At 40.4% G+C, this 24,888-nt stretch overlaps 1 protein-coding gene across 1 annotated transcript in view; it reads left to right on the forward strand.

Annotated features, from left to right (window-relative positions):
* The window catches only part of CLCN1 (chloride voltage-gated channel 1), a 2,440,475-nt gene that overhangs the window by 1,080,626 nt on the left and 1,334,961 nt on the right, over positions 1 to 24,888 (forward strand). The gene's annotated exons all lie outside the window — the stretch shown is intronic.

Here is a 24,888-nt window from a genome sequence, read left to right on the forward strand (position 1 = left end):
ATAAAGGTGGTGCCTCAACGGATCCGGGAAACTATCGCCCCATAAGCCTGACTAGCTTGGTCTGCAAAGCTAGGGAAATGATCATCATGGACCTCATAAATAAAGATATTGGGGACCTACAAACACTGGATCCTACCCAGTTCGGCTTTGTTAAGGGCAGATCCTGCCTCTTAAACCTGGTTGATTTCTTTGAAACAGTCACCAAGGCCATTGACGAGGGGAAGGTGGTCCACACAGCCTACCTGGACCTCGCAAAAGCCTTCTATACAATACCCCACTCGGGCATTATAGATAAGCTCACCAGCTTAAATATAAACCCCTATGTCACTAGATGGATTGCAAATTGGCTCAAGGACAGAACCCACATGGTTAGAATTGCTGGAGCCATGTCAGACTCCAAACCAGTTACAAGTGGTGTCCCACAAGGCTCAGTCCTGGGACCTCTCTTGTTCGGTATATATTTCTCGGAGGTACAGGCCAACATGGAAGGACTGTGACTGACCAAGTTCGCAGATGACTGCAAACTGGGTGCCATAATCAACTCTCCAGCCGACACAAGCATCCTCCAAAAGGGCCTCATAGAAACAGACAACTGGTGCCAGTGCCATGGCCTCAAGCTAAATGCCAAAAAGTGTATAGTCATCCCCTTTGGCAAAAACAAAGTGCCCACAAATTACCACATAGGTGGTAATCCATTAAGTACAGAAGAAGTAATTAGGGACCTGGGGACCCAAGTTGATAGCAATCTCTCATTTGACAACCACGTGGCCAAAGTGGTTAGAAAAACATTTTATATAGCCCACCTAATCATGAAGGGATTCACATCTAGATCAGGGGATGTCATCGTGCCTCTTTACTCATCCCTCATCAGGCCCATAATTGAGTACAATGCCCCTTTTGGGATGTACCTTACCAGACACCTGCAGCAACTGGAAAGACCCCAAAAGTACCTCACCAAGAGGATCAAAGGGCTCAAACAGATGCCATATGCTGCCCGGTTAAAGAAACTCCAGCTCTACTCAGTGGCATATACCGCCTGTTCAGAGGCGATCTGTGCCTGATGTATAAAGCCATGTCCAACCTGGAATTAATGGACATGCTGCCCCTCAGAAAATCCAAATCCCATCGAGCTACGCTCGAGAGACTTGAACTTCAGCACTGAAATAAATAGGACATGCTGGAGGGACAGATTCATAACCCAGAGGCTCCCTTCACTCTGGAATAAAATCCCAGTCCAGGTTAGGCAGAGTCCCTCATTGACTCTCTTCAAGAGGAATCTTGATGAGTGGATGGGAGATCGTAGGTTTACCCCGGGTATCACTTCTGTGTCACTGTTAGACAGAGGCACAGTATACTAACCTCGAAAAAGGGCATAGCAAAATAAATTTAAAATGGGTGGCGAAAGCCAAACACATTCTGGCTAGGCTTATAAATGCTGTAGGGCAGATAGCCTAGTATGAACCTATGAACCTATGAACCTATGAGTATTCCAGTCATACCACACCTTTTTCTGTTGTTGGGTTTCTGCCAGTTTCTCCTGGGCCAAGCCCATGAGTTTCCTGAGCCTCGTCCTGAGGTTTAGGACGTATGCCAGACTCCTTGTGAGACTCACACTCACCTTCCCACTCATTGTGAATTAATTCTAGAAGTCCCCTCACCCTATGCCTATACAGCAACTCAAAGGGTGAAACACCTGTGGATTCCTGGGGAACCTCTCTAAAGCAAACAACAGATGGGGCAAATATTTGTCTCACTCCCTCTTAAACTGATCTGCAAATGCCTGTATCATGGACTTGATTGTAGAGTTTAACCTCTCAAAAATACCATTAGTCTGGGTATGGTAGGGGGTGGTATTCATGTGCTTCACCCCATAGGATTTCCACAGACAAGCGAGCTGGTCTGACATGAAATTGGCACTTCTGTCAGTCAGTATTTCTTTTGGGAAACCTACCCTGCTGAAAATCTCTAACAAAGCATTTGTAACCTTCTCTGTCTCAATGGAGGACAAAGCCACTGCCTCATGGTATCGTGTAGCATAATCCACTACCACTAGATATACTTTTTCCCTGTGGAACTTGGGGTACTCAGAGGACCCACAATATCCATAGCTACCCTCTGAAATGGTTCCTCAATCACAGGCAAAGGCATCAAAGGTGCTCTCATCTTGTCTCCTGCCTTGCCTACCTTTTGGCAATGCTCACAGGTCCTGCAGTACCCTGTTACATCTCTGGTAATTCCAGGCCAATAGAAGTTCAGCATAATACACCTCTTTGTACATTTTAGGCCCATATGACCTGCAAAGGGAATATCATGGGCTATGGCCAAAAGCGCAAGATGGTAGGCTCTAGGCACTACCAACTGCTGTACTCTTTCACCTTCTAGCACTCTCTCAGGTGTCCACTCTCTGTATAGTAACCCTCTGTCCCAGTATACAGATTCCCCCTTTCCTTGAGAATCAGGTGCCTCCCTAGCTACCTGCCTCAGGCCTTGCAAAGTAGGGACTGAGAGTTGAGCCTGTCTCAACTCTCTCCTTGTAACCCTTCCCAGCTCACCTTCCACAGGAAGTCTGGCATACTCTGACAGTGGTACCTCACTGTCAGTCTGGGTACTACTACTCACCTCTATCTTTGCAGTCACTCTGTCCAAGGGAACATCAGTACCCACAAGCAGTTGTGGCTCACATTCAGTCTCACTGCTACTGCATAGCTTCCTCCCTGAAGTAACCACCTCACCAGTTTTGGCTGCAAATATGCAGTCTGTCTGGGTCTCCCCCAGGCTACCAGACCAACATGCTTGTCTCCTAGCCTGACTGAGTGTAACTGCATAAGTACATGGTATTGCCTCATCCAAATCCTTCCCTCTCAGGACATCTGCAGGATGGTAGTTTAGTACCCCTGTTGTCTCAAGACAACCTACTAATGGCATTTTGTCTTTCCCACTTACTGGCTCCCTCACCTTGGGTTCCAAACCTTGCCTCCACAGACACCTGTATGCCACATGGCACCACTGGTTGCATTCAAAACATTTAGCCCTAGCTCCTGGGTGTGTACCTGGACTAGTGGCTTCCCCTGCTACTGGCAGATTCTGTTGTGGCAGTCTGTGCTACCCACCATGGGTTCCTTTAGACCCATGAGCAGTACTGTGGGTCCCCTTCCTGTGCAGTGCTGCCCTGCTTGCCAGGTATAGGTCTCCCTTCTTCCCCAACTCATCTGAAATAGCACATTGTCTATCAGCTAACCAGATCCTCATGTCCTCAGGTAAAGTACTAAGGGCTTGTTCCCTCACCAAAAGGTCTGCCAGCCCTTCAGAAATGGTGACCTGACATCCACTCACCCACCTATGGAAATAAGTGCTCAACTCAGCAACATATTCACACACACTTTCATCTGCCTTGTGTTTATGCTCACAAAAGTTTTTCCTATATGTTTCAAGTGTTAGCTTTAACAGTTCTAAAAGACATATTTTACAGCATTATAATTAAAACATGCAACATCAGACATTTTGGAAAGAACAGTTACAGCTTTATCATGGAGTAAAGGGGTCAGAAACCATACCCAGAGCCCTTGGTCAGCTTCATACTGTCTACACACCCCCTCAAACAGATGAATGAAACTATCAAAATTATCCCCCTCTTTAAACTGCGGAAGAAATTTACTGACCTTTTGTGCTTCTGGGGTCCAGTTACTCCCTTCCCCCATTACCTCCATGACTCTGGTGAAGAGTCAGCATCTCCTTCTCATCCTGCTTCTGCCTCTCTTGTTCCTCAGCTTGCAGACATAACCGTTTCTCATTCTCCTCAGCCTGCAAATATTGCAGTCTCTCATTTGCTTCTAATTCACATGCCTGGCCTCCAACTCAAGTCTCTTTGCTCCAACTGTATTTTTATGTCCACTGCAGAAAGGTTGAGTTGTTCATTCTCCAAGGGAATTATATCTCCACTGCCAGTCTGATTGTCCTCCTGGTTGCTGTTTTCTGATGCAGCTGTAACCAAGGCTGCAATCAGGGCAGCCTTAGTCAGGTTTCCATGCACCAGTCCCCTAGCCTGGCACATCTCCACTAGTTGGCTCCTTGACAGCTTTCCATACTCCTCGGCTGACATGCTGCCTGCTCACCCTGACTAACTAAGCTAACAAAAGAACTAAAACAATTGTGATCTGAACTCTGAGTATTCTCTGTGTGGCTGTTTTAGAGTACAAAACATCTTCAAAGCTCACTGTACACAAGCTACAGGATTCACTCTACCCACACCACTACAAGCCAGTTAGTATTTGCCAACTAATTAATATGTGATGTGGATATCCCACCACTGCCACCAATTAATATGTGACACCCGTGCCCTGGTCCAGCATTCAAGGAGCCTCAATCCTCACCACTAACACCAGAGAGGGCGTCTCATATATGAGGAAAGGATAACAAATACACACAGTAAAGTGCAATTTCCCTTAAGAGCACACAGAGATCACAGTCAGTCCGGGGCTGGTTGCTCCCTTGCTCCCCAGGTCCCCAGTAAGACTCTCCACTAGCACAGCTATTGGCTCCAGATCTCAGCCTATCTGGGCAAGCTAAAATCTTCAGTACTCTCTCTGTCCAACTAGTGCTTCGTGTCCCTGCCCAAGTAGCTGACACTCACACACACACTTTGCAATAAGAGTTTATACAACCACACAGGCACTCCTGGAGAATGCTAGCACAGGTTCTCTAGCTGTGCCTGTTTTACCCAGACTATATGGTAGTACCACTTGCCACCACCCAGCTAATATTTATCAGCTACTCAAAGGACTTAAAAGGGTGTCCAATTATCACTGTGCAATATTATTATCCAATTGGTAGATGTGACTAAACAGTCTCAAGGCTTATTAGAGTGACTTTGTACAGGATCCTTATATACATGCAATGTACTCTAGAACTTAACTTATCTCTACACAAACCAGCCACAATTAAAAGGTTTTAAAATATTTAATAATAAATAATTAAAACCACAAGACAATACTTTATACTACACAGACAGTGCTAGTCAAGAGTTCAGAGATCACACAGAAATACTTAAATAAATCCGTAGTACAGTTCTGACATCACAGAAAAAACAATTAAGTCTCATCTTTATAGTTCCAAGCTAATCTAAAAGAAAACGCAAGTCTAAGATAACTTACTTAAGACAACAGGCAGAGTGTTGAGTTGGATGTTCAGACAAAAATGCTTAATGCCTTCTGGTTCTCTCTGTTTAAATTGCAACTGCAGTTCTGATAATATATTACATCATTTCACACTTTCCTGGTTTTCCCAAGCTGACAGAAACTGCATTTACACTCTTTTACACTTAGAACAATAAAGGACATTCCACATGTAAATTCCGGTCATTAACTTTAGCCTTAAAACAATAAGCAGGAAGCCTTCATCTAGCCCAGCTGGAGCCGAATTTAGATCAAAGGTTCACGACTTGCAGTAGAGAGCACAGTTGCCATGTTTTTGTAATAGCATTTTTTCATTTAAGACAACAAGCCTGTGATTGACATTCATATTTACAAATGATAGAATTATGTATAAAATTCTATCTGGCTCGGCTGGCAGCCTTCACCCTTCTCCACCAGTCTTCACAACAACACAGTAGTCAAAGACTTGAGGACATATATAGACAGTAATGTGGTGTATGACCATCCATGGCTATTACAATTAGGAAATTATTCAACGTTGCACAACTTAAGAAACAAAGGTATGGCATCTAGGTCCAAGTAGGTCATTATTCCATTGCATTTGGTACTCATCAGACCTATCGCTGAGTACAATGCCCATTTAGGTATGGACCGAAGCAGACACATCCAACAACTGCAATGTGCACAGAGATTCCTTAGTAAAAGAATACAGGGTATAAATAAAATGTCATATGTAGATCACCTCAAAGCCCTATCCCTGTATTTTGTCTCCTACAGACTGTTGAGGGGATATCTAAGCCTGGCATGCAAGGCATCTTCGGACCCCAGTCTGTTGGACCTTCTGCATATCCATAAAATATGCAACACCAGAGTTATCAGTTCTAAACCTATTCCCTCTGGTACAGCTCTTTTTGAGTGTGTGCAGTTAACCCTCAGTAGGTGTGGCTTGAGCCTTTAAAATGAAGTTATCACCTTACAGTTCAAATAAATATTCATATCTTTGTAACCATGTTACTAGTAAACTGCAAATGGCAAACTATCTGGGATAAATTAGTCTTTATTTTGGTGGCATTCATGGAGTTTGATGATTTAAACTGAATTTTATAAGCCAAAATAAAGACAGTGAATATTAATTTTGTAATTTTGTATAAACAGCTTATGGTATCTGAGTAACTATTCAAGCAAGACATACTTTCAGCAGGATTTTCTTCATACAGCTGTGAGCTTTCATATGTTTCATATGGGCTATGCAGTTCTGTCTGTGTTATATGAATGTTGCTATATTTAGAGAAATATGAAAATTATTACAATACAAATAAACACTACACATACTATTTATTATCTTTTTAGCTGCATTAGACAGAGGTCAAATATCAATATAATTGTGTTTGCCATCATAAATACATTAAGATGAAATCTGCTGATACCTTGTACATAACATGGTTTTTGAATTATTACTGCAAATATGAAAAAGCAATATTTGACACCTAGCAAATTTGCATTTGAAGCTTCTGACATTTTTTCTTGTGCAAATAGTTTTCTTTACTCTTAATTTCTCTCTTAATTTTTTTATATATCTTTTGTCTGAAATTCTGGACTTAATGCATAATAGCAACAATACATAATGTCTTTCTTATCATCAGTGGTACAATCTATCATCTCTATGGCTCTTTTTTGGGCTGACAGTTTTTGTGTTATTTGTGGACTACTACTTCCTTCTGCAACAGGGAGACCATCCTTTTTACTTCTACTGAACTAATCTTCTGTTCTACCTTCTTCCTTTGTGATCTATTTTTTGTATTGTAAAATTTTCCATTCTGTTTGTAATATAATATGTTCTAGAAGTATTCATATAACTGTGTTTTCATGTAAACTCAATGTATTTTACAAAATGTCATTTTTTTTTACATTAAATGTACTTGCCTAACATGTGGAGCTTTTCTCCTCATGCATTTGCTGAAAAGTAGGATAAACCCTAATTGGAACTTCCCAGTAAACACAGGGAAATAAATAAATAATAAATAAATACACTCTTCAGGTGGTCAGTAAAGATTATTTGGAGAATTTTAAGTAGCACCTAATATTGTCATAAATGCTTTTTGATTGCGGAGCAGCCTCAATTGTTGCTTTCTAATGAATGTTTCCTTGTGGCCTTTTTGCTTTCAATTCTTAGGCTGATATAACAAAGTCTTGAGTCATAGAAATTAATTTTTTTCCTACAGGCTCAAACTTTTGCCTATCATTTTAAGACTGTCCACATAAATAGAGGTCTTGCTACAAAGCAGAATACATAAAATCCAAATTTTTTAATGTAAATCTAAAATCCAAATGTGAGGCTGTACATGAACCAAAGTAATTCCAAAGATAAAATAAATAAAACACAATCAGCAAAATCCAACTGGAACAAAAACAGACAAGAGGTTTTGGCTTTGCTAGCCTTCTTTAGAGCCTGATATTTTATTATTTATTTATTTATTTATTTATTTATTTATTTATTGATTTATATTTGTTGACCGGGAGTATCCGACTGGACGTAGGTCCATTTTCAGTGGAGGCCCAGGGAGAAAAGCTCCACAGTTAAAATAAACAGACAGTAGTTACATTGGATTACATAGCGATTAACAATTTACATAGCAATTACTTACAACATATTTACAGATGAAGAACATAGTACATCAGTAGAGAACTAGAATCTTTATCTGTGAAGTACATAACAGACATTAACAAATGTTGCAAGAAAAAGTTCCTGCTGTATAATAAGTACTGGCTTATGAACATCTGAGCTTGCTATAATCAAGGTAGTTAGTGGAGTGGAAAGAAAGGTAGTGGTTGGATGGGGTGGGTGATATTAGAGTGGGAGTTGCAAGGGCATAGCCAGCATGTTTTTAGGTGCGCTTTTAGTAAGGTTTTGAAGTGGGTGCTAAGGTAGTTAGTGGAGTGGAAAGAAAGGTAGTGGTTGAATGGGGTGGGTGATATTAGAATGGGAGTTGCAAGGGCATAGCCAGGTAGTGGTTGGATGGGGTGGGTGATATTAGAGTGGGAGTTGCAAGGGCATAGCCAGCATGTTTTTAGGTGCGCTTTTATGATGGTATGGAGGTAATTGTGGGTGGGAGGGAGTTCCATAATTTGGCAATGGTGCAAGAGAATAGTGCTTCACCAGCAGAGTTATTGGCTTTAGTGATCTGCAAGTGATTTTTGTTGCTGGATCTTAGTGGTCTGGTGGTGCGATAGGGCTGGAGTAGATTCTGGAGGGATGGGACATTTAGTGGATGGTTTACTAGTTTGTGGGCGAGTGAGAGTTGATACCACTGAAGGAGGTGAGGGAGTTCAAGCCAGCCCAGTTCAGCAAGTGAGAGACAGTAGTGACTATGGTAGGATGCCCCTGTGGCGAATTTGGCGATTTTGTTGTAGCAGGTCTCTAGCTTGTTTAGATCGCATTGCCTTAGGTTGGTATATATTGGAGAGGCATAAAGTAGGGTGGAGATAAGGTGGGAATTTGCTATTGAAATCTTTGCTGCTTTGGTGAGAAGTTGCTTATTTCTGTATAGCGCTCCTAGTTTTTTGTGGACCTTTTTATGGTCATGAATATGTGAATGTCAAATTTTAGTTTATTGTCTATTTCCACTCCTAGCAATTTGGTGTGTTCAGTTGGGTATATAGTGGTGTTGTCTTTTGCTGTGATGTTAAAGTGAGAGTTGTTTTGAGTATGTTTGGTGGGTTGGAAGATGAGTAGTTTAGTTTTGTTTGGGTTGAGTATTAATTGGTCATTGGATAACCAAGTTTCAACAGAGGAAAAGGCTTCCTGTGTGACTTTTTGCAGTTTGGGTAGGGACTGGGCTGAGCAGATGATGGTTGAGTCATCTGCGTATTGTATGAGTGTGCCATGTTTGGTGGTAGAGGCTAGATTATTGGTGAAAACAGAGAAGAGGAGGGGTCCAAGGATGGATCCTTGGGGAACCCCTATGGAGACAGGTAGTTGAGGAGATATGTCATTCTGCCATACAATGGATTCCTCAAAAGATATTTAAAGAACTAACCACCAATAGGAGACAATTCCATCTCATTTATCTCTGCCTTCTCAATGCTGGTTTTAAAGGAACCAAACCATTAAGCCTAGGTTTTTTATTGGCTTGTAAGTTAGCTATCCATCGCATTTCCAAATACTCAGTGCAGTTATTCATATCCCCACCCTCTTAAGCTTTCTGCAGCTAATTGTATTACCATAAAATGAAATCTGTGTGTTGAATTCACTTTAACATGCTGTGCTAATGCTTTATGTCTATTTAACAGATGTATATCTCTTAGGTGGTGAAGTATTCTAGCAAACTTATATCTCTTAGGTGGTGGAGCATTTTTTCTTTAAATGCTTTATTGGTTTTACCAAAGTAAAAGTGAGTGCACTGCTCACAGTTTGCTAAGTAAACAAGATTGTAACTAGTACAATCAGCATGGAACTCAAAAGTATAAGTTCTATTAGTAATCGGATATTTGAAGGAACCAGTGTTGTTAATATAACCACATGTCTTGCACTTTCTGCAGGGATATGTTTCCCGTCATGTAGTGCAGTCTTTGGAGTTCTTTAAAGGGATAGCATCATACAAAAGTCTCTTCAAGTCCTTTTTATATTTAAAACAAAAACTGGGATAGTTGGCAACTATCCTGTTAATATTGGGGTCAGCTGTTAATATTTTCCAGTCGTCTCTGATGCTTGACATATTTCTTTAACATCATTGCCAATAGTATGTCTAGGATGGAGGCCAAAGTAAAAGTGGTGCAACTAATGCTGGCAAAAATGCTGTGCCAATATCTGGACTAAAAGAGGTGATGGAGGTTGTATTAGAAGAAGGGTAGGTGGTGAGACGAGAGGGTAGGTAGGTAATCAGAAGGAACAGGAGTAGCAGGATAGCACTAAATGAGGGTGAGAAAAGGGTTTTGTGAATAATACACTGGCGGTAAAAATTAGTTTGAAGAGTAAGGGAACTGTGTTTAGGAAATACATGCAAAATAAAATACACAGCAAGTCCCGAAAGAAAATGCCTTATGCTAGTCCCAAACTTTTTCTTTGACAGATACCTGCAATACATATAAAGCATTGCTAGAAAATATTCATTCCTTGCCACTGTTTGACTCTGTTTAAAGGGTTAATCTTCTTTACATCTGATGTTTTCTGATGAGTGCTGCATTTCCTTATGGATGGGTATTGTTTGCATTGCTGCCATCCTACATTGTAAAGCCAAAAAGCCTACCCCTTACACCAGATTATGCTGCTTTCCACTTATTCTGATTTATTTACAATGGATTATGCTGTTTTCTACTCATTCTGACTTATTTACACCGGATTATGCTGTGTTCCACTCATTCTGACTTATTTATACCGGATTATGCTGCCTTCCTTTCGTTCTGACTTATTTATACAGGATTATATTGCCTTCCACTCATTATGACTTATTTACACAGGGTTATGCTGCCTTCTACTCATTCTGATTTATTTACACCAGATTATGCTGCTTTCCACTCATTCTGATTTATTGACAATGGATTATGCTGTTTTCCACTGATTCTGACTTATTTATACCAGATCATGCTATGTTCCACTCATTCTGATTTATTTCTACCGGATTATGCTGCTTTCCACTCATTCTGATTTATTTATACCGGATTATGATGCCTTCCTTTTGTTCTGACTTATTTATACAGGATTATATTGCCTTCCACTCATTATGATTTATTTACACAGGGTTATGATGCCTTCTACTCATTCTGACTTATTTACACTGGATTATGCTGCTTTCCACTCATTCTGATTTATTTACACCAGATTATGCTGCTTTCCACTCATTCTGATTTATTGACAATGGATTATGCTGTTTTCCACTGATTCTGAATTATTTAAACCAGATTATGCTATGTTCCTCTCATTCTGATTTATTTATACCGGATTATGCTGCTTTTCACTCATTCTGATTTATTTGGACAGGATTATGCTGTCTTCCACTCATTCTGTTTTATTTACACAGGGTTATGGCTGCCTTCCACTCATTCTGAGTTATTTACACAGGTTTATGCTGCCTTCCACTCATTCTGATTTATTTACACAGGGTTATGCTGTCTTCCACTCATTCTTACTTATTTACAATGGGTTATGCTGCCATCCACTCATTCTGATTTATTTACACTGGATTATGCTATGTTCCACACATTCTGATTTATTTATACCGGATTATGCTGCTTTCCACTCATTCTCACTTATTTACACAGGATTATGCTGCCTTCCACTCATTCTGACTTATTTACACTGGATTATGCTATGTTCCACGCATTCTGATTTATTTATTTATACCGGATTATGCTGCTTGCCACTCATTCTGATTTATTTACACAGGATTATGTTGCCCTCCGCTCCATCTGATTTATTTACACAGGATTATGCTGTCTTCCACTCATTCTGACTTTTCAGACAGCAGTCATCTGAGCTGTAGCACAAGCCCTTTCAGTTCAGTTTCCCAATCTGATCACTTTTATGCAATGTTTTGGTCTGTTGAACTTTTACTGATTCAGCAGCTAAAGTGGTTTGAAATTAATCGTTATATATTTTTAAAACATTTTGCTAGAAGGTGAGGTAATTTTCCTTTAGAGGAGGTTATACATGGTTATAACTAGAAAACTGCATTGAGTTATGGTTTCATTGTAATATTATGACAGTTTTAAATATTTAATCCTTTTTATTGTGACTAAATGTATTTTGTTACCCTATTGTTAATGTACATCTATCACTCAGTAAATCAACAATTCTCCAGTTTCACTGCAGCATATTAAGTGAACCAGAGACGTAAAAAATACAAACACTTTATCTTCTGCTCACTACATATGGCTTTGCTGTACAGTGATAGCAAAATTTTAAAAAGTAAAAAAAAAATCAGCTAACAAAAGTAACTGCAACAGCAGTTGCAAATAGTTGCTTTCCTCTCACTAAGGGTGGTTTAAAAGGTTGAATTTAGCAAGCTGGAAATGTAATCATTTCAAGTGAGGAAGACAGAATGTTAAAAACAACAGAACATAAGCCTGGAGGCATGGAATAGAAGCTGCTGTAGTGGTCCAGTGAGCAAGATAAACATGAGTACAACTGTACAGAAAGGAAACCTCACAATTACTGCAGCAAAATCTTAGCTGTCATTAGAAAAGTACAACACATTGCATGGCCTTCAGCTGTTTTGTTAATGAATCAGCTAGCAAGCATTATTTCTTGAAAACAGAGACAAGTTACTGGAATAAAATGTGAATGTGTTAGTGTGTGTGTGGGTGTGTGTGTGTGTGTGTGTGTGTGTGTGTGTGTGTGTGTGTGTGTATGTATGGTACAGAAAAATGTGTGCAAGTTAACATTACTGTGTAGGCCTTCCAACACACATTATCAGAACAAGTATAAAACCATAATGTCAGATTTTATCAGCTGACTATAATCCTCAGATATTTACTAGAAAATAAAATGTGCTTGACTAACAAAATGAGGCAAAATCAAAGATGGCATCCTGTATCACTGTTGCAGTATTCTTCACTGTAGGGATCTACTGCCAAGGATACCCCAATGTTCAGCCAGTATACCAAAACGTTTACATCCTATATGTGTTGTACATCACATGAATGCTCCTCATTTAGGATGTAGGGCATAAAGGCGACATACAGATGCAGTTACCAAGAAGTTCTTTACCGCCAGTCCAAACACTATCATTGCTCATTGGGCTGAATGCCCTTCCACTGTGCTGAATACTTAGCCATCAGATAAATGCTCTGTCAGGGTTTTTTTTCTTTTGTCTTGTTCTTGTTTGGTTACCTAGAGTTTATGTCATTCAAGAAGGGAAAATGTCAGTGTGGGAGGCAGATTCCCCACAAGGATCATCATGAACACTATCTTTTTTGTCTGGGTGCTTCTCACAACCCTAAGTCCTGTGGCATTTGTAAAATGTTTATGCCTAAGACTCTTATCAGTCAGTTGTCTTCCCTGGCCATCTATTTCAAGAACCAAAGGCTTAAACTGTTAGCCCAAGATAGCATGGTGGAATCTTTTAACCCAGAGGTACTGAAGGCCAAGAAGTCTCAGCTGGATTTTTTGGCTGCCCAGCCTTCACCAGACATTTCCCTAGGAGCAGGTGATAGTTTTATAGGCCATCCAGTGTCACTATTGGATTCCTGTGCCATGATGCCTTCAGAGGCCAGCATGGGTCATTCCTTATATATATATATAAATATATATATATATATAAATATATATATATATACTCTGGGGTTTTGTAGGCATCTGCTCCAGACATTGAGTGACAATGAAGGTTGTTCATTCCAGTGGTCCCTAGTGGGATTCCATAGATTCTGGTCAGAGAAGAGGTTCCAGATACTCTTACTGAATCTCATCAAGGGTCATAAGAATGATTGTTAAGGCTGACATCCCTTCCAAGAAAAAGCAGAAGACTACACTTATTTTTGTATGCCCTAAGGATCCTCAAAGGGAATGACAGGAGGTTACTCAGAGCCTGTTTAATGCCTTAATGGCCCTGAAGCACTTGGACTTCTTCTCCTTCCATACAGGCTAGGGAAACAATTCCTCAGATGTGAATTCAGAGTCTGATGAGGGACTCTTGTTCTGTTCTTTCCAGATGCTTTTACGTTTGGCTTATAGTTCTGATAAAGAAGAATCTGTAAATCCTGAGTCTCCTTTTGTGGAATTGTCTTTTGGAGGCACTATAGCTATAATGATGGAATACTTTAAGTAGGATACTTCTCAAGTGTTTGATATCCAGAAAAGGTATGAGCTGCTTCTGGTAGACTGCTAAACCTTCTGCAGTACCTCCTGTGTTAGCTGCTATGTTAGACGTGTTTATAGCTGCTTCTAAGTCTCCTGATTCTCAGTGGCATCCTGTGTGGCATCGGCTGCTTTGGCTCCCTACAGAAAAGTGCACTATTTGTCTTATTTTTCATCAGAAACAACAGGAAAAGAAAAACAGATCTAAGAGCAAGAAATTAAGATATAATTAACTACAATGCCGAGAATCTTCTGGAAATCCGATCTCATAACTCACTTTGCTGCATGCTTGATGAACTGCTAGCAGAGAGGCCTGTAAACTTAAACACACTCCAGGAACTCTTGCAGCTTGGAGTCTTACTGCAACACAGTAAAAACTGCAGAAACCTGCCTAACCTGTCTAACTGTTTGACAATCAGATATGGGAAGCATATTAATAGGAAAAGATATGGAAGATCAAGAAAGAGAGGTTCTAGAGCAGGAATTAAAGGCCAGACTGAAAAGAAATCCGCACAGGCCTGCACTTCCTTCCATGCTGCTGGCAAATGTACTGGAGAGCAAGATTGGATCGATCTTTTCACACAATCTAAGGTGAGAAATAGTTGTTTACTTGTGCTCACAGAGACCTGGCTGAACTCCAAAATAAATGATAGTACAATATATGTGGAGCGGATGTCATTATTTTGTGCTGACAAAAATCAGTCTCTTTTTGGTAAATCTTGTGGAGGTGGTGTTTGTGTATATATCAACAACAATTGGTGTACAAACTGTGAAATAATCACCTCTCACTGTTCAGAGAATATTGAGTTAATGTCACTAAAATGCAGACCCTTCTACTTGCTTAGGGAATTCAATGGAGTGAGCATAACAGTTGGTTACATCCCCCTCAAGTGCTAATACTAATGTGGCATTGAACATTCTATATGTGTCAATGAATGACCTCCAGAATAAGAACCCTGCGTTTGCCCATATAATTGCAGGTGAGTTCATTCAAGCTGACTTGAAAACCGTATTACTCCATTACCATCAACATGTGAACTTTGCAACAAGAGGGGAGACCTCTCTGGATAAGGTGTACACAAATGTAAAACTGGTCTACAGAGCAGTACCTTATCCACAACTGGGCAGCTCAGACCATCTGGCCACCATGCTGTCTCCTGCATACACACCACTGCTGAAAAGGAGCAAACCTACAAACAAACAAGTAAGGATATGGCCTGAGGGAGCAGTCTTGGCACTACAGGACTGCTTTGAATGTACAGACTGGTCATTGTTTAGAGAGGCAGCAGTAAAGAACCAACATATTGACCTGGAGGAGTATACAGAATCTGTAATGGCCTTTATTTCAAAGTGTGTTGATGATGTAACAGTCATCAAATGTATCACCATGTATGCTAATCAGAAACACTGGCTATCTGGGTGGCATAATCTATGGAACCTTGCTGGCTAGGCTTATGTAGGCCCTTGGGCCAATAGCCTAGTACCTACCCATGAACCTATAAGAGGACCTATGGACGTAAAATTCAGGGACAGTTTTCTGACCAAAGGGACTCCAGCCATCTCAGGCAAGGCATACAAGCCATAACCAACTACAGGCCTGCATCTTCCCCATGTGAAGACAACACAGAATTTCTGAACAAACTAAACACCTACTTCAGCAGATGTGATATGGACAACAACACTGTGCCAAATAAGCCCCCTGTCAAACAGGGTGAGGAGGTGCTATGTCTAAGAACATCTGATGTGCTGAGGACCTTGAGGTGAGTAAACCTAAGAAAAGCAGTTGGTCCTGATAAAATTATGGGAAGAGTTCTAAGAGACTGTCATAACCAAACTGTACTAATAGATATATTCAACATATCCCTGCAACTAGCCATTGTAGCCAGTTACTTCAAAAATATGACAATCATTCCCTTACCCAAGAAATCCCAACTAACAAGCCTAAATGTTTACTGGCCAGTTGCTCTTACATCAACTGCAATGAAGTGTTTTGAGTGGTTGAACAAGAACCATATCTGTTTAAGCATACCTACAACACTGGATACATTACAGTTTGCTTATAGATCTTTCCATTGCTTGGCTGATGCAATAGCTGTAGCACTTCATGAATCCTTGGCACATCTAGAGAACAAGAATTGCTATGACAGAATGTAGATCATTGATTTTAGTTTTGCCTTTAACACTGCCATCCCCCAGACTTTGATAGTGAAGCTCATCAACAGACCCCAAAAAGTATAAGTGGGAAATAACAATTCAATCAGTATTTCACTGATCACCGGTGTCCCTCAGGGCTGTGTCCTGAGTCCTCTGCTGTTCACTTTGTTGACGCATGACTGCATGGCCAAGCACGAATCCAACAAAATCATCAAGCTTGCAGATGATACCACTGTCATAGGTCTTTTCAGAAATGGTGAGGAAACAGCCAGGGATGAAGTGGAGCATCTGATAGGCTGGTGGAATTGCAACAATCTGGCCTTAAATGTAAGCAAGACCAAAGAATTAATAGTGGACTTCAGAAGGACTCAAGAGATACAACAACCTCTGGAAATGAAGGGGGCAGTAATGGAAAGAGTCAAAAACACCAAGTTTCTGGGGGTGCAGATCCCAAATGACCTATCCTGGTTGACTCATATTAGCCACATAGTAAAGAAGGCACAACAACGTTTGTACTTCCTACGGAAACTAAGGAAGGCAAACCTGTCTCAGTCAATCTGCAAAGCTTTTACAAGGGGACCATCGAGAGTATCCTCTCAAATAACATTGTAGTTTGGTATGGTAACTGCAAAACATCTGACTGCAAGGCTCTGCTGAGGGTAGTGAGGACAGCAGAAAACGTCACTAGTTCCTCGCTTCCATCCATGGATGATCTGCACGAGATTCAGTGTGTGGGAAGGGCTAGGAAGATAATTGCTGATCCCACTCACCCTGCCCATGGCATGTACTTCCACCTATCCTCAGGCAGACAGTATCGCAGCCTACACTGCAAAACATCTAAACTGAACAAGAGCTTCTTCCCTTTGTCCATAAGGCTGCTGAACTTGAATGCTAAGTGTGACAGTGAATATCAGATCAATATGCCACTTGCTGAGAAGTATCAGATTGCCTCAATAACTGGTACATTTAGCCTGATTTCTCATGCCATTACTTCCTGAATGTTCAATAGTCAGGAGTTAGCACTCCATACATGTGCAATATGAACATCAGAATATATCATACTACAACTGATGAGGTAAAATATTCTAAGCAATCATAATGTCAAGTCATAGTTTTTGCAATACCTACTAGTATAATATTGTCTAATGTCTTCCTGTCCAATTGTGTTAATTTATTGTGTTGTTAATATTTTAATTATTACTGTATGTGCAGTAGTCTTACTGTCATTCAAAGTATGTGTTTCATTATGTCCTGCACAGAGACCACAGCAACATCGTTTTGTTCAGCTTACACTGCTATGTATATCTGATCGACAATAAAGTTTACTTTGACTTTGAGCTTGTCAAAGAAACCTGACAGGTTCTATAAGGTTCCTGAGGACTATCAATTCAAGCACCCTGCTGCTGACACTATAGTAGGACAGTGTAGAGAATTGTTAAGTAGGTTTATTCTGCTTCCACTTTTGCCTTTCGGGCCATCAATTATCAGCCTCACATGACCAGATATGCTTTGGCCTTTATTGCTGAAGTTTGTCAGGTTCTTTCCAACCTCCCTGATTCCAAGGCAAAGTCTTCTGCTCTTTCTGTTTTGGGCTGTACCTGTCAGATGGCTCATCACTCTATTAAGTGTAGCAATGATGCTGCTGAGGCCTCTTACCAAGCTGTTGCCTTTGGGTCTGTCATAAGACACTATTCTTGGCTTCATTTACAGTGATTACCTGAAGACATTAAGGCCCAGTTACTGGATGCTCCTTTGGATAAAAAAAAACTTTCTTTGGGAATTCTGCTGCTTATATGTTTAAGACTCTTCAAGAAAAAGGCAAGGCTTGCACGACCTTAAACATTTTTTTGTGTTTCCTATCCCTAAATTTCAGAAGAATTATCCTACTAGGCCTGCTTTTGTTCACAGGCAGCCTCATCAGGCCACTAAATGCAGGAAGCATGGTGGGAGAGTCTTCTCGGGCTTCTGTGACCCAGAAACTTCCTTTATCTGACAAGCCTGCTTCTGTTTGACATCTCATCCCCCTCCACCCCTTGGCCAGCTTCCCTTGTCACTTCAGCTCTCCCTCTGTCATCTAAACTGGTATTTCATCACCTTGGATTCTGGGGTTTTATCTATCATTCATGTTCATGGAGTGGAAGTTTCTCGCTCCTTTTTCATGACTTCCCTAACCTCCCGTGGAACAAATTCCTCATTTCTTAAAGGTCCTCAGGCCCTGTGGAGTAGTAGGAAAGGGATTCTACTCCAGGATGTTCCTAGTTCCTCAAAAGGAGGGCACATGGAGATCTAGTCTGGATCTCTCCTTGCTCAAGACCTTTCTCAAGGTTCCTTCTTTTCAGATGCTCAGTCTTCAAACCCTGTTTCCTCTTTTAATATCCCAGGATTTTCTGTTGTCCTTGGATCTGAAGGATGCTTACCTTCTTATTCTTATTCACCCACTTTTCAGGAAGTTTTTACATTTCTCTGTTTCTTTCTCTCATTTTCAGTTTTCTTCTTTGCCCTTTGACCTCTCTACTGCCCAAGTGTATTCACAAAATGCCTATTTCCCATAATTTGCAGGCCTTAAGGCATTCAGATTTTTTCTTAACTAACTAGATGATCTTTTGCTTTGATCACCTTCTGTCAGTTGCCTGCTCAGGATCTGGAGTTCACAGTATCTCTCCCTCAAAGTCTGGGATTCACTATCAATTTCCAAAATTCTGTCCTGACTCCCTCTCAGGACCATATGTATCTGGGTTGCAGGATTCAGACAGTGCCAGTGTTGGCATCTCTTCCACTTCCAAAAGTTCTGCCTTGACAGCTTTCTTTCATTCTCTTCTTCATCTGCCTGCTCTTCCAGCCAGCCAGTTTCTTCGAGCCTTGGGATTCATGGCCTCCTCTATTCCAATGCTCCCTCTTGCCAGACTGCACATGTGGAAGCTTCAATGGTGCCTCAAATCAGTTTGGATTCAGCATTGCCACCCTCTGGATTTCAGAGTGCCTCTTCTTCCTTGTCTTAGACAGGAAGAGTGGTGGATTCAGCAACTTGCCCTCAACCCAGGTCTGCCATTTCAGACACTGGTTCCTTCTCAAGAACTGTTCACCACTTCAGATATGGGGTGGGAGGGTGGGGCTTCCTGTGGTCATCTGAAAGTTTAAGGTCTCTGACACTCCATCAGAAGTCAGACCATATCAACATCTAGGAGATGAGAGCTCTGGTTCTGGACCCTCTGTCTTTTCATCCCATAGTCTTTCCAGGCCCTCTGAATGTTTACACAAACAACACCACAGTGATGTGGTATGTTAACAAGCAGTGAGGCACAAAGTCTTACCTTGTCTGCAGGCAGGTTCTTCAGGCCTGAGACCTGGCTCTCAGTTATCAGGCAGTATATATTCCTTCAGAGCACAATCAAGTGGCAAACTCTTTGAGCAGGTCCAAACACAGGCTCATAAACGGATGCTTCACGGAGATGTGCTTCAAGACATAGTTCATTGGTGGGGTATTCTTTAGGTACATTTTTTGTTTCCTGCTGAACAGGCAGCTCCATCTATTCTGTTCCAGAGTACCATGCCATCTGGCATGGTAAATGGATGCCCTTTCATTTCATTGGAAGGGAATGTTTTTCTGTGCCTTCCCTCCCCTTCCCCTGCTTCCAAGAGTCCTGCAGAAGATTCAGCTGGATTCCCAATAGATCTTGCTAGTGACTCCCTTATGGCCAGGACAGCACTGGTTCCCCCCTCTTAATGCATCTGGCCATGGGTAATCAACACAAGTTACCTCACTGTTTGGACCTCCTCACACAGGACAAGGGGATCACTCATCCATTCTCAGTTGTCCACTCTTCAACTGACACTGTGGGAGATAGGGTTTTGATCCTCTTTTCTGAGGACATGCTCAGAGATTTTCAGGAGTCAAGAAAATCTGCAATCAGAAAGTCTTATATCTCCAAATGGAAGGGTTTCTGTCTAGTGCCATGCACATAACCAGGACACTTTTTCAGTGGCAGTCCCTTTGGTTCTCTCTTATTTGTGTGAGTTGCTCCAGTCTGGTTTGACCTATTCTTCTGTAAAGATGCATTTGTCAGCCATTTTTGCCTGTTTGCCCTTGAATCCTCCTTTGACTTCTTATTTTGAGGCCAAACTCTTTTTAAAGACATCCTGCAACTTAGGTCTCAGAGAAAGCCCATTCCTCCTCCTTAGGACCTTAATTTTGTTTTAGGAAAATTGACCCAGACTCCTTTCAGCTTCTATGTAGAATTGGACCTAGAAGTCTGTCTTATTTCTAGCCCTTTCTTCTGATCAGACGGTTTCTGAGCTTCAGGTCCTGATGGCCATCCGTCCTTTTTTGGTTTTTCACAGGGACAGGGTGTCTCTTCATACTAATCCTTCTTTTATGCCCAAGGTAGTTAATGAGTTGTCTTTTAATCAGGCAGTACAACCCACCTCTTTTTTCCCTCTCTTTCGGCTGTTTCTAAACAAACCATCCCCTCCTGGCTACATAAGGCCATTTCTTTTTGTTATTCTTTTCATGGCAAATGTCTGTCTACTTCCATTAGGGCTCACTCCACTAAGGCTGCTGTCTTGTCTTATGATTTCTTCAAGGGGTTGGATACCAATTCAATCCCTGAGGCTGCTACTTGGTCTTCAGTGGACACCTTTTCCAAGCATTATAAACAGGATATGGTTTCTAGTGTTAGAACAGGCTTTGCTAGATCTATTCTGCATGGGTTTGTTGAGGGCTCTAGTCAGCCTTCCACCTCCAAATCTTTTTGTTTAGCTTTTGTACTCCGCCTAAGGTGAATAATACTGCAACAGTGATATAGAAGGACATATTACAGCTGTGTAAAGTCTTACCATAACAGTTGATGTCCCTCTTTTCACTTTTGCAGTATTCGCCCCTTCTCTCCACCTCCCTTTTTTCTCTTGGACTTTGTTTTCTGTTTCCATCCTGGCTGAAGGCCTTCCTTTTCCATCTGCATTTTCTCCTTTAGGATGTGCATAGCATCTTTGGTCCTATGGAGACTATTCTCTACTGGGGCAATTCGGTTTTGGGTAACTGCATCCATATGTCAACTTCATGCTCTATGTCCTGAACAGGGAGCATAAGTGTGACATATGGTGCATACAAGATCTTAAGGCTTTGGTATACTGACCGGACACTGGGCTATCCTTGGCAGGAGATCCCTACAATGAACAATACTGCCACACTGAAAAGAAGGACACCTAACTGTACTTTCAGCAAAATTGTGGACAATTGAGATGCATGGAGGTTTGCAATGCCTTGCACTGTATTGTGATTCTGTCTGTCGGTGTGCCTCTGCATACGTGTGAGTGTGTGTGTGTGTGTGTGTGTGTGTGTGTGTGTGTGTGTGTGTATATGTGTGTGTGTGTGTGAGTGTGTATGTGTGTCTATTAGTATTAAATACTTACATAACTTATATTTTGCATGTTAAATATTTCCTTCAGGAACAATTACATTTGCTACAGCAACTCTGAAACTTTAGGTGGAACTATTTTACATCAAAATTAAAAAAAAATGTATATGCTAATAAAAACAAATATGAAACAATTTAAAAGATAGCCTATAATCTAAGTACCATAATGGGTTTGAAAAGGAGAAAAAATAGACTTTCCATGGGTGTAGAGGCCCTGCACTTGTGGTTTTGGGTGTCAGAACACCCCTGGGTAGTGCATTAATCGCCCAGTGTTGTGAATTACTAATAGTTTACAACAGTCTCTATGTCTCACTCTCTGACAGTGAGTGTTGTACTGTATCCAGAATCTATTTTCTACCTTTTGTTTGTGGAATGGACACAAAGCAACGACAACATTTTAATGAAACTTTTTTTAAGCATTTTACATTCTGAAACAAACACAACAGCAGCCATACTTCAAAGATATTTCAACATTTTTATCTTTAGTAGATGTTACTAGAAAACTGGGCAACATGTATAAGGCTCCTAAAGAATTATTTTAGGGCCTGATTGTATCAGCTGCTGCTGCCACTGTTTTTTCCCCTCATGCTAATATATAATTTACATCCCTGGCATCTAATTATTTTCATTGGTATTTAAAGCTTTTGTGAATCGTTTGGCACAGTTCATATTTTTCCTTTCTGATTATAACAGATGTTAATTATTTGATGATCACATTTTTTATATGCTTCATTTATATTTGTTTACCATAACTGCTAATTGTCTGATATTTATGATCTTTCCATGAGAAAATGAGTTCATCTGTTTTGTCAAACAATGAAGCTGACAGCTTTCTGCAGTTCTTTTCTCCTACTGATGCTGCCAGATTCTATATTATTATTATTATAGCTACAATAAATACTTATTTTTGTACCATGGTTCTGAGTGACACCTCTTTTTCTATTATGATACTGCAACAGTTATCAGAAGGCATACCTACATATTTTTATGGCTTGCTGATAGTAATAACAGATATGAACTTTGATTTAGTATAGTGTAATCAGATAATATCCCACTGCAGTAGAAACATGAAACAAAGCTAAAGCTAGGGATAAGGTTAAAGCTTTGGTTTGAACTGTTCAGATTCTACATCTTGGCAATAGTAAGAGGAGAGTACTTCCTATAACATATGAATGACCTATCAGTTCTGAACTGTTCTGGTACCTCTTCAGGAATGTCCACTAAGTGTGGTATTTATTTCAGTTCAATATCTGGTCCATCATCTTTATTCGCTCTACCTTACCAGACTTCTTTATGTAAATGGGGGGTAATGCACTAATCAGCAGTTACCTTCCTTTGATGTTAGGGTTATGATCTTTAAGTGTTTTATCTCATCCGTTACTGGTTTCAGGTCATCCTTGATCAATTGTTATCCAGCTTTCCATAACCAGGTCCCTACCTACTTTTTTTACTGCTACTACTTGCATGATAAAGCATGATCCTTCAGATCTGTTTCTTTGCAGAACGTCTGTGCCTCTTCATCCATCTGATAGGAGGTGTCCATTTCCTGACTACTGATCTCTAAATATACTTCCTCTTTATCAGTTCAGAGGAAAGGGAATAACTGTGTTTCCATTTTCTGTAACTTGATGTGACATCAGATGAACTATGCTTGAAGACTGTGGTGAGGAGCAGAGCTCCCTACATTAGGGGACATTATATGGTACCCCACCCCATCCCTGCAAAAGGATTTTTAGTCTTGTTGCTTTTTTTTTGTTTTTTGTGTTTTTTTTTTTAATTTTATCAGTCAGAGATGGCATTGGGACAATGTGGCTTGGAAAGTCATTTGAAAGAAGATGGACATCAAGAAAGCGAAGAAGAACCCATGATTCCCAAAAATTATTAAAATAGTTCATTGAAAATTACTCTGGTGGTCTATTATTTCTTTTTATTTAAAATATATTTACTGGGAAAGTCTGACCTGGAAAAAGCCAATTTTCAGCAAAGGCCCAGGGAGAAATGCTGCAGATGCATGTCTTTATTAGTTAATAAATGAATTATTTGTCTTAATGTCAAATCATTTCACCACAGCATTCGCCTGCTTTTCATTGGGGAGGGGCTTAGTTATATTATCTTTTTCAAAGGAAACGTGGTAGAAATTGCTTAAACAGGAACCCCCCTGACCACCTTACTCGTGTGCTATCTCTTACCACAATCCTAATCCTATCTCTTCACATTATGTTACTAAAATCCCTTTCCTCTAACAATGCCACTATAGAAGACAAAAGGGCATAGATCACACACAGCACAAACATGCAGAACACTGGCTTTGTTCTCTTACCTAAGCCTTACTCTAACCTTAACCCACAAACACTTGCATATGCACACAGTCTGCTATAACACATTCTTGCACATCTTCAAAACAGCTACTTTTTTCCTTCAAACATTAATTGTTCTGTACATTCTAGCTTACTTAGATTATATAAAACTAAATTTAGCCATATGTGATTCGCACAAATAAGCATTCACTCTTTGCACATCCCCCTCTTTTTTACACCTACAAAACGTTTCTACTGAATGTGCATTCTACCATTTGAGTTACTACTGTCCTAAAATGTTTGGCTAGTCTTATTAGTAATGGCCTTTAAATTCTGTACTCAAACCTCATTCTGTGCTTTTATCAGATCATTTACTGATGTTGTTCTTTATTTATTTACTTGCAACTTCTAATGTACTTCTCAAGAGATATTTTGCAATTAAGGTAAAACTATGATGCAATATGGAAAGTTCCTGATTTCATGAGAACTGCACTGAAGGCAGATGATCATGCTAAATTAAGGCTGCCCTCAACAGTATCAGGCAGTGCATACAGGCAGCGACAAAATAATATAGTCTGGGTCAGTACTTCTTCTGACATGAACATATTGCCTACCTGTATTGTGTACTTCTGGGAGCAGAGTGATAAGTGCTATAGAAATATATGTGGCCAAACAGTCATCAAGACCAAGTGCATTTCATCATCTGAGATCCGAACTAGTGCCTGTGAAAAGACAAACAGCAGTACCCAGAATTCCATTAGGAAGTTATATCACTGAGAGACATAAGCTTACAGAGTTATAATGGCACAAAGTCCTCAAGGCTCAGGTATAACATCAGCAACCCCCCCCCCCCCCAAATAAATAAATAAAGTGAAAGGGAAATCTTAATAAAGTGAGATATTAGAAAGTATTTAACAGAAAAGTTATGATATGCAAATCAGATTCCAAGTGCAGCAATAAAATTTGCTATTTTTAAAGGGCTGGTGTGGTTTTGTGATGGTCAGTGTTCCCGACTTTCACATCCAGTGTTTAGAGTTGTCATGCCTTGTTTTTTTGTCTGAGTGGCATTTGCATGTTTTCAC

Source organism: Protopterus annectens, chromosome 8.part0 (genome assembly GCF_019279795.1).
Source record: "Protopterus annectens isolate FY-2018-M chromosome 8.part0, PAN1.0, whole genome shotgun sequence".
NCBI lineage: Eukaryota > Metazoa > Chordata > Ceratodontiformes > Protopteridae > Protopterus > Protopterus annectens.